Source organism: Coptis chinensis, chromosome 4 (genome assembly GCF_015680905.1).
Source record: "Coptis chinensis isolate HL-2020 chromosome 4, ASM1568090v1, whole genome shotgun sequence".
In the NCBI taxonomy this organism is placed as follows: domain Eukaryota; kingdom Viridiplantae; phylum Streptophyta; class Magnoliopsida; order Ranunculales; family Ranunculaceae; genus Coptis; species Coptis chinensis.
In genome coordinates, this window is record NC_141459.1 from 60,577,471 (window position 1) to 60,595,890 (window position 18,420).

The following is an 18,420-nucleotide window of genomic DNA, read 5'->3' on the forward strand; positions in this document are numbered from 1 at the left end:
CACATACAAAGAATAAAGACAATGAAATCTCCATCCGGAAATCTCTCGAACAACGCGACAATGATCGGAAGCGGACTTCTTGTATCCTTGCTTCACCATAAAGGAGTCAAACTTTATGTACCCATCGTCTCGGTGCTTGCTTTCAACCCATACAAGCTCTTTATCGGCTTGCATACTAGGTGCTCCTTGCCTTTGACCTCAAACCCCTCGGCTGGTCCATGTAGACATCTTCTTCAAGGTCTCCATGAAGAAAAAGTTGTCTTAACATCTAGCCGCTTCAACCTCTAGGTTCATACTTGCGGCCATACCCAATACCACCGGATAGAAGTCATCTTCACTACAGGAGAGAAAATCTCATCAAAGTCAATTCCTTTCCTTTGACCGAATCCCTTCACAACAAGGCGAGCTTTGTGCCTTGGGTGAGGATTGTTCTCCTCATGCTTGACTTTGTATATCCACTTATTCTTGAGAACTTTTCTCCCTGTGGGTTTCTCAACTAACTTCATAAGTTGATTCTTTTTCAAAGAATCCATTTCGTTATGCATGGGCTTCCACCAACTTTCCTTGTCTGTACCTTCAAGTGCCTCTTGATAGTATATAGGTTCTCCATCATCCCGATAGTAGCACGTCATTATGTGGTGGATACTGGTTGAAGCTAGTCTCCCTCTGTCGGACCTCCTTGCCCCATCTCCATCGGGTGCCACCGGGAGGTTGCACTTCTACTTGCTCGGTGGTGGTTCATGCATCTCATCTGCATCTTCTATACCAATAGGTTCTATCCCATCATGAGCAATAGGATTCTCATCATGAGCTTCAAACTCATGGTTCTCTGTGATTCTCAATGCCTTTCGCGACGTTCCACGGTAGGAACTTCGGTTTCGAATCAACAAGATCATTGGTGAAAGCCGTAACTTCTCACCCCTCCTCAAAGTCCGCTATGGTTTGGTCTTCTAAGAACACAACATCTCGACTTCGGATTACCTTCTTGTTAATCGGATCATAGAGTTTGTAACCAAACTTTTCATCTCCATAACCCAGAAAAATGCACTGCTTGGCTTTGTCATCAAGCTTGGATCTCTCATCCTTCGGAATATGCACAAATGCCCTGCACCCAAATACCCTCAAGTATCCATAATCAACATCTCACCGACCATACTCTCTCTGGATAATCACTATTCAGAGGCTTTGCTCCGGCGACAGGTTGATCACATGCACGGCTGTACGCATTGCTTCTACCTAGTAGCTTCTAGGTAGCTTAGAGTGAGATAGCATGCATCTCATCCTCTCTACAATGGTACGGTTCATTCTCTCTGCTATTCCATTACATTTGCGGTGTCTTGGGAAGCGGTACCGCTCATGAATTTTAATCCCATGACTCGGCAATACTCTTCAAATGGCCCAATGTACTCACCCCATTATCCGAGCGAATACATTTCAACAACTTCCCGGTCTCTCTTTCACCATCTTTGTGGAATTTCTCAAACACGCCAAGTACTTCATCCTTGGTCTTCGGACTATAGGCCCATATCTTTCTTGACGATCATCAATGAATGTCAAGAAGTACGGCTCCCCGGTGGGACTTTACTCTCATAGGACCACATAAAGTCCGTGGTGTACACTAGTTCAAGGACGTTGTCCTTTCGTGGAGACGGAATCTTTGGAAAGACACCTCGTGTTGCTTTCCTACCAAACAATGAGTACATGTATTTAAATGTATACCTTTTAATGTCCGCACGGCCTTTTGCTTAGCAAGAACTTCCATCCCTTTTATGCCCATGTGACACGCGGTCTCTTTGTGCCACGATTCGGATGAAGCTTCTTCTTCTTCGCGCATTAAATACGCTTTACACAAACTAGCCTGTGTTTTGTAAAGAGAGTTTTTTTCTTTCCCTCTGTTGCTACAATGGAACCTCCGCTCGGTTTCCATACCCCGTTACCAAACGAGTTTACAAAGCCATCGTCATCTAATTTCCCCGAAATTAGGCTTAACCGTATGTCGGGGACATGTCTTACATCCTTGGAAGTGTCAAGGTGTAGCCGACATTGGTTTCTATATGAACATCTCCAATGCCTATAATCTTCGAGGACGCCATCATTGTTACCCATCCTCACTTCACCATATTCACCATAGCCGTAGGTAGTGAAGAATCCCCGATCAGCGGTGTGCCGGTGATAGGATGCTCAGTATCTATCACCCACTCAGATCCTCGACATGAGGTACTAAGACAAAGACACACCACAATCGACACAATTCCCACTAGGTCGCCGACTAGTGCGGTAGTATCTCTGCCGTGTTTCCGCGTTCCTGCACCATGTCTTCATGTACACGGTTATTCTTCTCATCCCTCTTCGGTGTTCGCGACTCATATCCGAAGTGGCCTTTTCAGGGCACAATAGTAACATTGCCTCCGCCTTAGGAGTTCTAGCTTCACCCCTAGATTTATACGTCATCACCTCTAGAGCGAGATGGTTTTCTGTTTTGACCTCTCCCCGTTTCTCGTGAAGAGGATCTCGAGTGAGAAGAGCCGCTTCTTGCACTCCTTCTAGTCTCCTCATTCAACAAAGAGGCGTGGTAGCCATCTCCATGGTAACAATTCCATCCTTGGCGCTCCATGTAGAAACCGCTAATGTCTCCCAACTTTCGGGTAGAGAGCCTAATAGAAACAAAGCCTCAACTTCGTCTCCCAAATTGATCTTCATCAAATGCATCTGATTGATGATATTCTGTACTTCATTAAGATGCTCAGACATTGAAGAACCTTCTTGGTACTTCGTGGGTTCGCAAACTTCTTAACGACTAGCACTTTGTTTCCACCCGACTTCCTCTCATAAAGGTCTTCGAAGTTTCTTCCATGGATGAAGGCTGTAGTCTCGGGCCACATGGTGAAAGACACCATCGTCAATCCACTGTCGAATGTATCCAATCGCTTTTCTGTCAAGCTTTTTCCACTCAGCCTCATCAGTCTTTTCTGGTTTTACTCCCTCATTCTCAATGGGAAGTGCCAAGTCCTTGCGGTATAGCAAGTTTTCCATCTTGGCTTTCCGGATGGTGTAGTTCTTCCTATTGGACTCATCATACGAAAGTGTTCACGGAATGGTCCATCTCTACAAGTTATTTAACCTCAAATCTTCTCTCTCGTGAATTTCGTCAAACACCTTCTGACCAAGATTCGGATAACACCCTAGGCTATTCTAACCAAGGCTCTGATACCACTTGTTGGGGATTATATCAATACCAATCGATTCCCCACTACACAGATAACTTGTATTTGAACACAATTCAACTCTAGACAAAATCTAAATATCAACTACAACCTATACTAACATGCCCAACTCGCTAAACAACTATTAACAACAGATAATAATGTAAAGCAGTAAAAGCAAACCACAACACAAAGATTTACCGTGGTTCGGCCAATGATGCCTACTTCCACAAGAGCCAGTTCTTAATAAAGTGGGAAGGAAGATTACAATCTCTCCTTTGGTCTCTCACCTTACTAGATCACTCTTATCTCTTTCTGAGGTTGTATCTCGTAAAGGTTCTCTCTCTTTGTTTTAATGCGGATTCCAATCCTTCCGACTTGTTAGGTTAGGTTTTCCAAAAACCTTGATTTTGGTTTTTATCTCCAAAAACCAAATTTCGCGGGTGCTGTAGCAAAGCCCACGAAAATTAGACTTTGAAGGGCCTTGGCAATGTATCTTGGAGATCGAAGGTCGCCTAGTCTCTTGGAACCGAGCGCTGGGCCTCGACATTTCAACGCCCGAATTAGCCCGTTTCTCAAACTCTGTTTTCTCTCCTCATGTGAGGGATAACTCCAACATGTACATGCTATGTCGCAGAATGCAAGGCAATTGTTAAATGCATAACAAAGGCAATAGAGCTCGGCTGGACTAGGCTTTGGATTCAAACAGACTCCTCTTCAGCGGCAGCAGCTTTCAACACAAATAAAGTCCATTGGCAGTGCAAGGCTGCTTGGGAACAAGCAAGACACAAAATGGAGTGGCTTCTCATTTCATCTACATGGCGAGAAATGAATTTCTCAGCCGACTCTTGTGCTAGGAAAGGAGCTTCATTACCCAAAGGGGTAAAACAATGGTGGAACTCTCGAGCAGACTTTATCTTGAGGATTGAAGACCCTAACACTACATACTTCAGATTTGGTTCGTAAAATGTATTGAGGGGACTTGCACAGTAGTGCTTCCACTCTATATGATATAAGATCTCTGATCACTTGTAATTGTTCATGTAACCCCACTTTTTGCTTAATACAAGTTACCTTTAGCAAAAAAAAAAAGAGTTTGGACTAATTTATGCATGATCACCAGCACATATGGAGGGGAGTCAATTTTGAAGAAGAAAACTGTGCAGGGAACGGAGGTACTCTGCATATTCATTTTGTTATAAATAAAATCAATTACCTTTAGCGAAAAAGAGACTTCCATGGTTAGTCCCATTTCTCTTAATGAACTAAGTTATGAGTAGAGACATTATCCAGCTCGTAGTAGCTCTAACAGTAGGTAGTAGTAGAATAATTTTTTTTTACATGAACAAAAATACTATTTATAGTCACCAAACCCAGTTGAAAGAGTTTGAAGTCTCCAGAAATAGTTTCCCTGCTTGTCGAGCATCCCCTTCGAAAGTAACAGCTTCCATTCTACTTTGCCTGCCTCACTGGCTGCATTGACTGCCAATTCCAGTGCCAAGAGGTTGGCCTCCCCTTTGCTAATTGTTCTTGCCATTTGAGTAGTTGCCGTGTGGCTTTCTCCTCCTGCATTTCTGAAAGCAATTCGTTTTCTTTTACTAAAGTCCCGCTTGTGTGTTTTAACAGTTGCATCATGTAGTTTTCTTAAGCCATTAACAGGAGTTTTCTACTGCATCAACTGAGCAGAGTAAAACTTCCATGTACTCATACTCATTTTCTTGATCAAGAAATATGCCAAAATTTGACAGATCCAGAAGGAATATATGAAGTGTTAATTATGTGGGAAAACTCGGTAAGTAAGTGCGTACTCTAACAGAACGAAAGTAACTACTTGCAACACACTTGGCTTTAGTTCAAAAATATTTAGCTCAAGTTATTATAATGGAAATTTGTACAACGTAACAATGCAAGCACAATTAAGGTCTTGCTGAAAATATCTTTCAACTACTCATTATTACAGTCCACTTGATATAGTCTATCAAATAAAGATAACGCAATTTAGCCAAATGCTTGCATCCTTAATATAAATTTGGAGGGAGCCGTGGGGTTATTAGAACTTCAAGAGGTGTTGCTTTGAGATTTGACATTCCTGCGCTCTCGGTCATGTCCACAGTAGCATCTAATGGGGTCTTAAAATCAAAGCTTCGTAGGAGGGCACATTCGTCTACCAGATCCAAAAGGAATGAACTCGAAATGTTGACCTCTTAGATCTACATTTGCTTTGGTCGTAAGAAATCTCTCTGGATGGAAGTCACAAGGTTTGGACCATAGGCGCGGATCTCGGTGGATTTTTCAAAGATTTGTTATTATACGTGTGCTGGTTGGGACATGAAAGCCAGCCACAGTGCAGTCCTCTATGGCCTCATGTTGTGCTGGTAGTGCAGCTGCCGAGTAGAGACGCAGTGTTTCCTTAACAATTGCTTGGAGGTACTCAAGTTTATCTATGTCTGATTCATCTACTTGTCTATCCTTTCCAATGTGCTCGTCGATTTCTTCTTGGACCTTCTTCAGAATGTGCCGATTGTTTAGCAGTAAAGCGAGAGTCAATGTTAGAGTGACCAGTGTGGTATCAGCCTGCAAAAGCCAATATATAGCCTAATTGATCAAATGATAATAATGAAAAAATGATATGGTGACGTCGTATATAGTGTCTTGGGCGCACACACGCACAGTTATTTAATTAAGCAAAACTTGATACCTAGCCAGCTAGCTAGGTTTTTCCCTTGCCTAAGTTAGTTATACTTTCTCATATAATTAGTACTAGCAGGTATCATTGAGGGAAATATGTTGATCAGGTAATTTGGACTTTGTCTTGAGAATCCAAACAATTCTATATCATTTGCTTGAAATTGTTCAAACAAGTCTATGGGCAACAAACACAATTGGACAAATAGCTTAACTTACCAAGCACATAGCCTTGTTAACGTTACCAGCCTGGTAACCAAAGAGTTTTTTGTCTTCCAGGATCGACAACATGACATCCATGAAGTCTGGCTCCGACTTTGTTCCACCGTTGAATTTACCTTGTCGATGTTCCTCCAGCCATCTTTGCAATATGCTGTCTAGTTGCTCTGCAGTTGTCTTCATGGCTTTCTCGTGGCCTTGAAAGTCGAACCACCTAAGAAATGGAACTGCGTCAAACACTACAAACAACCCTATCAAATGAAAGAAATCTTTAATCCCTTTCTGAAATCCTCTCCCCTCATCATCGTCCATTTTAGCGCTAGCACCAAAATACCGCTTTCGAGCAACCATTCTAACAACTACATTTAGTGTCAAGTCGCCAAACCATTTTTTCATCTCCAACAGAATTGATCCGTCCGGATTATGACAATTTGCTTGCCAAACTTGGTACAATTCCTTTATGGATGTGCTCACCTCAGAGGCTCGAACATGTCTTAGAAGCCGTGAGATTGAGAGAAACTCAAGTATAGCAATTTTGCGCGCTTCCCGCCAACATAAGCCGTATGCTCCAAAGGCAAATAAAGCATAGTTATAGCCCATTATCCTTCCTGCAACAGAACTAGGGCGGGTCGCAAGGACTTTGTCATTGGTAGTAAAACACTCCTTGGCTACCTCCCTACTACTTACCACCTATGCTTTATGTGTTAGAAAAATGGATGTGCAATTGAAAGTTCAAAGTGTAGTGAACACATGGAACTTGGATTTGCTCAAATCCATTGAGAAATGAATAAGTAATTTGTCTCCCAAGTTACCCCACTTGAGATGAAATGGGTTTTACTTGAAATAGTAAGTAAAGAGAGAAAAGAAATCTTTGGAAAGAGGCAACGGTTCGAAATGTTGCTTTATGCCAAAAAGGTGCGTCCTTTCGAAAAGTCACTATGTTGTTTCGAAAAGACATTGTACGTGTTGGTTCAAACGGTTACTATGTTGGTTCGGAAAGACACTGTACGTGTTGGTTCAAAAAGGCACTATGTTGTTTCGAAAAGACAAGGTACGTGTTGGTTCGAACAGTCACTGTGTTGTTTCGAAAATGCACCACTCTTATATAAATATCGGACGTTTTTGCATGAAGAGGAATCTCAGAAATCTCAGGAAAAAAAAAAAAAAAAAAAACCCTCTTTTCTCCTCTTTGTTCTTAATCAAAATACAATGTTGCGTTCGCTGATTCTTTGGAATTAAAGTGCTGCTGTCTATAGAAGGAAAAATATGTTTTATCTTGGGAGACAGTTTCCCATTCAACATTGAAGCACCGTGAGGGGAAAAATCTGTCTTAAGGACATAGTGAATCTTCACTAGGCTCGGATTGAAGTTTTCATACTTGGTACATAAGAGAGAAAGGTTTGTACTATTATGGTAATTGGTAAAGTGTAAGTATAATTGGGTTGTGGTTCCTAACAACTTAAGACATATTTATCTTTATCGATTATACTAACTAATCAAGTTTTCACTACCAACAGAATTTGTTTCTGTTTTAGTTTGTTATATTTTTCAAATATTAACAAAGCCAGTTTCTATTTCAGAAATGGCAACACCACCAGTTACTCCTGATGTTCCTGTTCCTACTGTGGTTGCAGTCCCTAATGTTGTTCCCCATTATGTTCCTCATGGGGAGAAGCCTGAAAATTTCAATGGAACTGATTTCAAACGTTGGTAACAAAAGATGTTATTCTATCTGACCACCCTTAACTTGGCAAGGTTTTTATGGGACAAGGCTCCCAAAATAAGTCATGATGAAACTGACAAGGAAAAGGTGTTGGCAAAAGATGTTTGGTTTCATGCTGATTTCTTATGTAGAAATTATGTCCTTAGCGGGTTGGCTGACTCATTATACAATGTGTAAAGTGTGTTCAAGACGGCTAAGGAACTTTGGGATTCTTTGCATAAGAAATACAAGAGTGAAGATGCTGGCATGCAGAAATTCATAGTTGGTAGATTTCTTGATTTCAAAATGACATATTCTAAGATTGTGATAAGCCAAGTTCAAGAACTTCAAGTAATCCTACATGATGCATGATGTTATTGTTGAAGGAATTAGTGTTAGTGAATCATTCCAAGTGGCTGCTGTGGTGGAGAAGTTACCACCATGGAAGTATTTTAAGAACTATCTCAAGCATAAACGCAAAGTGATAAACCTTGAAGAACTGATCGTTCGTTAAAGGATAGAGGAAGATAACCGTTTACTGAGAAGAAGGGCAAAGATCCCATGGTGGCGAAAGCCAATGTTGTGGAAGGCACAAGTGATAAATGAAAGAGGAAGCGACAAGATGACACTAATCAAGGCGAAAGGAGTGTACCTAACAAGTTCAAAGGCAAGTACTTCATGTCACACCCCGAATTTCGACAAAATCGAAAAACAATATTTATTCTTGACTCTTCGATTTTCGAGGTGTGATGCACTCTCAACTTCCAAAAAAAACCCATCATCTATTTAATTATTCTAATAATTTGAAACCAATAAAAAATTTTAAATAAACAAAAGTCTTCTTCATTTCAAAGGTTCACAAATATAATTAAGTTACAAATTTCCTTTCAACAACTCTTTAATTATAATTACAACTAAAAATACAAAAACATTGTCTTAATTAAAATCTATTGCACCTCAAGGGAAAACAAAATATATCCTGTAATGAGACACTAACGCAAACCACAAGTAGCAACCAACCGTCTTTAACACTAATCCTGTCAAGGCTTATCAACTGGGTTCATTTTATGAACACACCCGATAAGCAAACATACAAATCGGTTCAGCATTATAAAAAATGCTAGTATGAGTAGTCCTAAAATACAAAATATACTTATACATATATATACACAATCCCTAAGGTAGTTAGTCCCTCCACCGAGGCGCCTTAACTTCCAACGAATAATACAACATTCTTAAATACAATAATTAAGGCAGGTAATTCCTCCACTGAGGCGCCTTAGCTTCCAATTCAATAATAATAAGGCATTTAGTTCCTTCACTGAGGCGCCTTAGCTTCAAACCGTACTAAATCAATTGTATCTAATAATAGAATAACCAAACTAAAACTTACTCTATACTTACCCTGGTGTAAGCCAAATCAAAGAGTGGGTCACACCTGCAAAAATAATCAATTCAACTCACCCTTCTGCAAAACCATTGTGAATGCAACCTAAATCACAATAAATAATTAATTATAGATTTAACGTACACTTTGATATATCATCACAATTATTGTTTAGAGTTTCTTCAAGTGCCTCTAGAATCACGTCGTCTCTATGTATTACCTAGTTTTCCTTGCTACCACAATCGCTCCCCAATGCCGAATATGTGCATCCACATGCCTCCCTTTACGTAATGAACCACTCAGTGCGTAATTACCCTCAGCGAGATATCGCATGCCAGGTAACCCCCACACGACCATCATTACGTGGGTACTGTCACTATTCGGCATAAAATATCGCGCGTCTCGTTCTAATTTTGAGAACGAGAAAATCAAGCCACTATTCGGCTACGCCAGAAGGGCCATTCAGATTCACTGAAAGGCCAAAAGGGCCAATCAAATCACATACGCCCTTCTCATGGGCCAATCACTTGAGTTATGGTAGCTAGGTTCCTGGATTTTTGTTACGCAATTTATTCAGGTATCATATGTATATATATCTCATAACAACTTTCATTTCTTCGCGTGCCAAATAAATTATTGCACTAAGTCACAATCCCGTGAAAAATATCCACAAATATTATACTACCTCATAGTAGCATCTCACAGATATAATGATGGAGCGTTTACATTTATTTCTCAAATATATTGCATTTAATAGATATCCTAACATATAATATCATTTAATAGAACAACAAATTTCAACATACCACATAATGTCACAATTGCTCCAAACGTACCGCATAATATTTTTATAGCATTTTAGGAATATTATATCTCCTAAATTTCAATCTCGTCACGTGTCAATAATTGCACAATATCAACGTCAAATCTTTCTTAGATAATGACAACCAAATCACTACAAGAAAATTGAACTTTGGCCACAGGTACAAACAAGCTTTAGCCACGGTTATTAGCTGTTGCCAGGATTCAACGGCCCATAGCCGTGGCCAAGTTTTTCGGTGGTCGTGGGGTATTGTTTGTGTATTTGGGTTTCAGTTTCCATTTTGGCCACGGTTGTGTCCATTGTTTTTTCAACCGTTGGATTAGACTTGGTTTTCGATCTCTGGTTCAGATCACATTAAACTGTCGTGAAAATAAGCGGAGCTGTAAAACTATTATCAAATATTGAAGGAGGGCTCCAGAAAAACTCTTCCTCTCTAAAATGAAATTATCTTCTCTCCTGTAACAATTCTTTGCTTCCCCTTCGTCTCTTACTCCAGGACAAGCATATATTTTTTCCCTCACCTCGCGCTCATTAAGGTCAAGTGATTCTTTCACCTTGTCTACTCTTGAGTAAACAAAAGAGGGAAAATGGGCGTGTTGGTGCTGCCACCAAGAGCCAACTGAGGTATTTTTCGTCCTTTTCTCTCTATTTTCTCTCAATTCCTGACTGATGATATTTATTTTTTGGTTGATCTGCTAGGGTTTTTCAAGTTAGTTGTTTGGGCACCCAAAAGGACAAACCTTAATTCATTATTTCAAAGCAAAATTGCTCAATCTGGAAGAAAGCTTGCTTTAACAAAGGTAACAAATATTTAGGGTTTCAATTTTTTTTAAAGTGGGGTTTTGGCTAAGCATAAAAGTGTGTGATATGTTTAATTTTAAATAGTTGTTTGTTATTGTTATTAAACCTTATAATCGGTTATTTATTATAATTCTATATAATAAATTAGGATTGCTGTATGAAAAAGAGATTACGAACTTAAAAATTAGGATTGTTGAGGTAAATTCCTATTACTACATCTTAGAGACTTAGAGCCTGTTTTGTTTTGATCGTGCGACACTTTTATTTTATTCATCTTTTTGAAGTTAGTTGGGGCATGCAAAAATGTTGAGTTGGAGGAGTATCGTCCGCTGAAGGATGATTGTCAGAAGATGCAGGTATTGATTCTATTATTTTCTAGTCATATTTTATGTTTGAGATATAACGATGAAGCCTTGGTAAATGTGTTCTTAGTGTCCAGAGGGTTAGATCAGTGGATAACCACATTTGTACGGTGTTAAAACTGTGCCAAATAGCCCCAGTAACTTGCATGGTCTTTATACACACTTACACAGTTAGGAAATGGTCCCCTAAATCCAAGTAAGATCCAGAAATTAGTGTCTTCCGATATCATGTTCTATTAGGAAATTGTGCTAGTCTCTCTTATATACCCGAGTTACGCGACATACAACAATGTATGTCATGTTCGATTAGGAAGATGAACTATTAGTTTCTCTCTTATATATCTGAGCAATGCAACATTAGATATCATGTTCAATTAGGAAAGGGAAGATGCGGAGAAGTTCAATAAAGAAAGAATCAATTTTAGTGCTAAAAGTTTTGTAATTAACAAAATTCCTATCGCTATCTCCCTGTGAGGTTGGGTTCGCTGTATTAGTTTTTCTTAGTTGATAAAACTAAATTCTATTAATGAAGCAGTAAAAGTACGAGTGTACAACACTTCAAAAGGAGGATGTATTTTAAAAGAATCGCGCATCCTTTCTCTTGCTCATTTCTACCTGGATAGAATTGTGGTATAGGGTTGTACCATTCATTTTTAAATTGTAAGAATCTAGGCCAACATTATCCAAATAGATTTTACTCCAAGTGGAAGGCTTGGAGGGCTTGCAACTGAATGGAAATATCACAGCTTTGTAGGTGACTAGCATTTTAGCTGTGAGTCTGCAACCATATAACTCTACTTGAATGTGTGCTTGGAACATAGCTCCTTACTCAATTAAGCTGTAATAAATGTATTTAATTTTATTTTAAATCTGTTTCATAGACACAGGAACACCATAGTACAAGTGTATGACAACAGCCGAAAGATTGTAAACATACCTATTAAAAATTCCACCATTTGCAGTGCCATGTTATGGTTCAATAACACAAAAGACTGAGGGCGCTTGGTATATTAGTAACCTCAATGACAGATAATCCTTTTAAGTGCATTAGAGACTGGAAACAAGGATTTCATCAAACGAAATATGAAATGTCATTGGAAACATGGTACAGTTGGTATGGAACATAGTAAGACCTCGGTGCGAACTGGGGATCCAAAAGCGGATGCCCGAATTTCATTGACGCAGTTAGTAAATAAAATTTATTAATTTAAGGTGCTTATTGTAGGATATGGCACAACTTATAGTGATATCTTGATTCTTGATGTAGGATTCATGTTTTCATCGATAATATTTTGGAGTAAGAGGTGGTCTAGACATCTGGAGTTCTCCACTTGGTTTTGTAGCCTCTTTTGTACCTTATGTTTGCTGTACTAGTATTATGGTGCTTTATTCTGTGGATTTATTTTGGATCTCATGCAAACTTGAGAGTGATAGAAGCTGAGCTGGATGAAACAAGAAAACTTGTTTCTGAGAAGCAGAATTCCATTGCATGCTTGGAGCATGACCTTGCTAAGACTCGGACTGAATTAACTGAAAAGGAGAGAAGGATAAAGGAAAATTTGGTAGTTGAGGTACTTAGTTTATTCAGTTATTCTGTCCACCGCCTTGGTGCTCCCATTAGCAATTTTATATATGAAGCTTGTTTACAAATCACAATGGTCTCATTTTAATCGATTCTATGCAGGGTAAACCATTTGTTTGATTATATATGCAGCTTGTTTGATTATATAGATTACTGAATAATCTATATAATTGTTATTGTTATCGTTATTCTGATTTTAATGGTGTTCTTGTACTTATCCTGAATGGTTGTGCTTCTTCTTGAAATAACCCTTCGTGATATTAATGTATAACTTATATACATCAAAATGATAAGTAGATGTAAGAAGTTTAGTTCGAAAATTTTGCTATAGAATATTAGATCTGATGCTACATATACTAAGAAAACGCCTAGACTTCAAGAAAACCTATTAGTGTACAATGTAAATTCGATGAAATTTCTGTAGCTTGGGTTGTGGCATCATTGTTTTGATTGAACTTGCATGTTTGTGAGGGATCATTTTCTAAGACAGAACAAAAGGAATTGGTGAGAATAAAGTTGACAAAATTGGTGAAGCATGCTCTTATTATTTTTCTTTTGCATCGTAGTGCTTAACCTTTTTGGTTTTTCCTGCTTCATGCATCCATTGATTATTAGCAATTAATTTTTTCTTGTGTCTTCATTTTCAACAGCGTCAAAGTTGGTTCCATTGGGGTTTACTAGGGCTAGCAATATCCATGAACAAAGACTTGAAATCATTCAGATTACGACTGGATCGAGGGAGTTGGACAAGATTTTAGAGGGTAAGTATCTAGTATGTATGATAAGAATTTTGGTTTGTATACGCCAAGCAAATGAACCAAATAAAATGCTAATAAAGTGTCATTGTATTGCTTTAACATGGTACTTCTTAATAGGTGGAATTAGACCGGCTCTATAACTGAATTGTATGGTGATTTCCGTGGTGGAAAGACTCAATTGTGTCACACTCTGTGTCACTTGTCAAGTAAGATCTTATGTCTACAACTACGACAAGTCCTTTCTCTGAATTCATCTGAATTAGAATAGTTAGCAAAGTTTAGTTTTTCGGTTTGATCATTTCCTTTATATAAAACATAAAACTAACAATATTATAGGGAAACCGAGTTGCTTATAATGGGTAGAATAGCAGAGTAAAGTATTCGTGAATAATGACTTTTTAAAACTAACCATTTACTATTCGAAGTTACCATTGCGCATAGCGTAGATGTTTGTCTTCGAAGTTCTAATGTTTGTTTTTATATGGTTGTAGATATATTTTCAAAACCTACTCTCTAAGGCAAGATACATGATGAGGTACAGAGAAGCAAACCAAAATATATAGACTTTGATCAGAAGTAGCTGAGAGCATTGTGTATATATAGCTGAGAGCATTGTGTATATATGGCTGGGAACATAGTCCAATGAGTTTAGGTGCCGTTTATGGTGATGTTTTTATATTTTTTGGGAGTCATTCTTAATAGTATATTTCCAATTTCTTATATTTGTTCTTTATGCAAGTTTGGATTGCTAATTGGTTCTATGATGCTCGATGTTTATGTACAATACATATTGTGTACAAAACCATGTTTAATTGTATAGAATTATTATTCTGGTAGGTTTTGCTTAGATTGTTAGAATTTTGTATAAACAGCAGGGGTGATAAAAAAGTGTGGGACCAATTTTTTTTTTAAATAATTTAAAACATTCGCCACGGCCTTAAACTGTGGCCAAACAATACATTCAGTTAGCAAAAAATAAATCCCCATGGTTCATGTAAGGATTAGCCACGGACATCAACTGCGGCAAAAGGAATATTTGCCACGGCTCTTGGGACAGTACAAAACCGTGGGCAAAAAGGCAAGCTTTGGCACAGCCATTGGCCGTGGCAATAGGTTAGCCACAGGCGCATTGGCTACGGTCGTGCAACGACTTTTGACCGTGGGAAAAGGCCTTTAGCCACGGTTAATGGCCATGGCGAATACTCAGTATTCTTGTAGTAAATTTATACAAGCTTCCACAGCATTCTATCATTAGATTAGTCCATAAAATTTAATTTATAAAGAAAAATAAACAAAGTCAATGGTCAACAGTCAAACCCAACAGTAACTGTCCCAAACCGGTGTTCCTCCAAATAGGTCCTAACCCAAACCCATGTTTAAAACAGTTCAACCCATTGTCCTAATCCAATTAAACAAGACAAAGCCCAAAACCAAGGCCCAAAACCAAAGCCCAAAAGTCAAAACACTTAAAGACCCAATTGGACCCATTTTAAGTTATATGGACTGGCTCAAAATAAAAATAGAAATTGGCCCAAACAAAAGAAAATATTTCGGCCCAACCAAACAAAACAGAAATCTTGGCCCAAGGCCCAACAGAGAGGGCATCTTCCTCACCTCACCAGCAGCCTCTCCTCCACCACCGGATCAGCCACCGCAAGTTCCACCCATCAACACTCCATCCAAACCGAAATTAATCCCAACCAAAACCCCTACAACTTTAATTAGCACAAAAATCGATTTCCTCACATCACTCACTCTTTCCCCAACTGGATCGCACCACTATTAACGCTCCTTCAAGCTTCAACAGCCCCCATTCGACAGTACTCAAACACACCCACAACAACCAACAATCCATTCAAGTACTCAACCAAAAACCACAACAACAAAGTTCAAATAATAAACTGGGCGATTTCTTTTTGCCGCCATTAACGCTTCCTCAAGCTCCCAACAGCCCCCATTCGACAGCACTCAAACACCCCCACAACAACCAACAATCCATTCAACCATACCACAACAAAACAATAAGATTATGAAGGTTCAATCCAAAAATACTATATAGGTCGATTTCTGTGGGCTTGTGCCACCATTAACGGCTTATAAAGCTTCAGTCGTTCACTCCCAGAGTTTTAGAGTTTCGACAATCATAAAAATCTAACCAAGTTTAGTAATGTCGAGAAGAATAATCACATAAGAGAAGAAGCATAAAAAAAATAAGTGGAAACATTATACTACAATAAAGCTGTTATCTCTGTACAGACGAGAAAATAGAAAACTAAACTACTCACCTTTGTATTCTGCAGAAAAAAAAATATAATAGAACGCCAAAAATCTGATCCACACCCAGATAAGAGATACACACTCCGGGCTCCGTTCTTCTTTGTTTTAACTTGTCTAGTTCTAATGAAAAAATTAGTTTTCTTAAAAATCCTCCATTTTTGATAAACCATCCCATTCTAAAGAATTCTCTGCCATATTTTACTTTAATAAACTTTCCATATTTTCTCCCATAAATTACAAAATTATTCTCTCCATGTTTCCTTATTAGTAAAATCTCTACACTTCATTTTAAAACTTAAAAACTTTCCCATTAAATCATTTTCAAACCAAACAAACTATTTTCTCTCTTTTTTTTCAAAAACTCAAACATACATATTCACTCTACATAACTTAAGACTTAGTCAATATTATATTATTATTATTATTATTGTTTTGAAAAATAATTAATTTTGGACATTTAATAAAATGAGGGTGTCACACTTCAACTGTGGCAAAGTTGGACATAAGGCAAGTGAATGTTGCAAGCCAAAAAAGTACAAGAAGCAAAAGACTGAAGCAAATGTGATAATGGAGACGCCTTCTGGCAATGTTAATGATATGAACCTATCTGTTGTGGTTTCTGAATGTCTATTGGTTAGAAATGAAAGGGAATGGTGGGTGGATACTGGTGCTACTCGCCACATATGCTCCAACAAGTCAATGTTCACCACTTATCATACTGTAGAGAAAGAAGAACAACTCTTTATGGGAAACTCTTCTACTTCCAAGGTTGAAGGCGAACGAAAGGTGGTGATGAGGTTAACTTCTGGGAAGGAACTAACTTTGAATGATGTGCTCTATGTGCCTGACATTCGCAAGAACTTAGTTTCTGGGTCACATACTACTAAGCAAGAATGGCTTTAAGTTGGTCTTTGTTTCTGATAAGTTTGTACTTACTAAGAATGATGTCTTTGTGGGTAAGGGTTATCTAAGTGATGGGCTCTTTAAGATGTCTTGTTTTACTATTGTGCCTAAGAGCGCTAATAAAGTTGAATCTTCTGTTTACTTGATTGAGTTTTCACATATATGATGTTTCGACCAAATATGATCAAAACACCAAGTGTTGATGAAAAAGACGAAAAACGTAGAAAAGTAACTAGAAAAATGATGGTGATCGGGGGAATGATGAGGCTGTACCTTGCAGTTGCCTACGTACCCATATTATCAGTGGGATCAAGTCTCAAGAACGTAGTTCTGAATGAAAAATAGTTTGGTATTTATATAGGAAGAGTAGAGAATCCTTATAGCTTGAGTAATTGTGATAGAATATAAATCTAACTGATAATTATCTCTTTGATAAGGAACGAATCTGGACATAAATCAACGTACATTAGTGGCAAGCCATGTGGCTAAGGTTCAGCCTTAGACACATGAGTTAATGGGCCTGTACATTGATCCATGGTACTGCAAATTGGGCTTTAGCCCTGTCGATTAAATGAATAAAGTGGAGATTCCTACCAATGGACGTTCGCCACGTAGGTGGGGGTCGAAACACCGCCTCCTCTTTGGCACTCGAACAAAGTTCATATGGCAAAGAAGAAAGAAAAATGAGTGGAATGTATAACGAAGTGTCGTGCGAAAAGAAATAATTGAAAAATTGACTGTCGAAAAAAATTCATGAAATATTGTGTATTAAATAATTTTAAACTAATTTATATGAGACTGCAATGTAATTAATTGATAGAGGGTGAAACGAGAATTAAAATAGGTGACACCAAAAAATCAATAAAGAAAACCAATTTTTAGCCAGGATTTGCCGACAGCCGACCTTAGCATTAATAGAAGTATGCAAAAAAAAACAAAATGAAACCATTCAAAAAAGTGGTTGGGCTGTAGTGGCATATCCACTAGTTGGAGGTTCGAGTCTACATATTGTCAAATTTAGTTTTGAATTTCAAAGAGTTGAAAACTAACTGTCCGTGTTCGAGGCAAAGAGATAAAGACAAAGTAGGAAGTGATAAGCGCATGCAACGAATTTAAATCCGGATTGGAAAAGATAAGAAGTGATAAGCACCCATTTAAATTTGGATTGGATAAGGTAGGAAGTGATAAACACCGTAACTTGGAACAGTAGACGAATGCATAAAAAGCCCGTAACAAAAACATAACTCGTGAAGGGAAAAAAAACAAAAGGAATAGGGTCGTCTTCTCCTTATCTTCTTCTTCTCCAACAGTATCCCGTCGAAAGAAAGTGGGGTTGTGGAATCCTTGAGGGTTGTTCGTTGTGTTCCCGCAGCGAACCAAGAATCGCATGGCAACTGGTTCGAAATTGTTTCATGCCCACACTACCTGGCCGAGATTGTTATTTATGCTGGTCTTTTGGTTGCAAATGGAGGATCAGACCCCACGATCTGGCTCCTTTTTGGATTTGTGGTATCTCCCTTGCCGTGAACTCCACCACTTAGAAAATTGTAATTGTTTCAAAATTACTCTTCTAGACTGTTTATTTGTCTTTGAAACAAATGTCTGGCAGATGATTAATCTCATCTTCACAGCAGCTGAAACTCAAAGATGGTACTTCCGTAAACTCGAAAACTACCCGCGAAAACTCAAAGATGCCCTTATTAATTCTGCATGGATGA

At 38.5% G+C, this 18,420-nt stretch overlaps 1 pseudogene; it reads right to left on the reverse strand.

The window, feature by feature from the left end:
* Positions 1-5,221: 5,221 nt before the first annotated feature.
* Positions 5,222-18,420, reverse strand: part of LOC147504257 (strychnine-10-hydroxylase-like) — a 55,323-nt pseudogene continuing 42,124 nt past the window's right edge.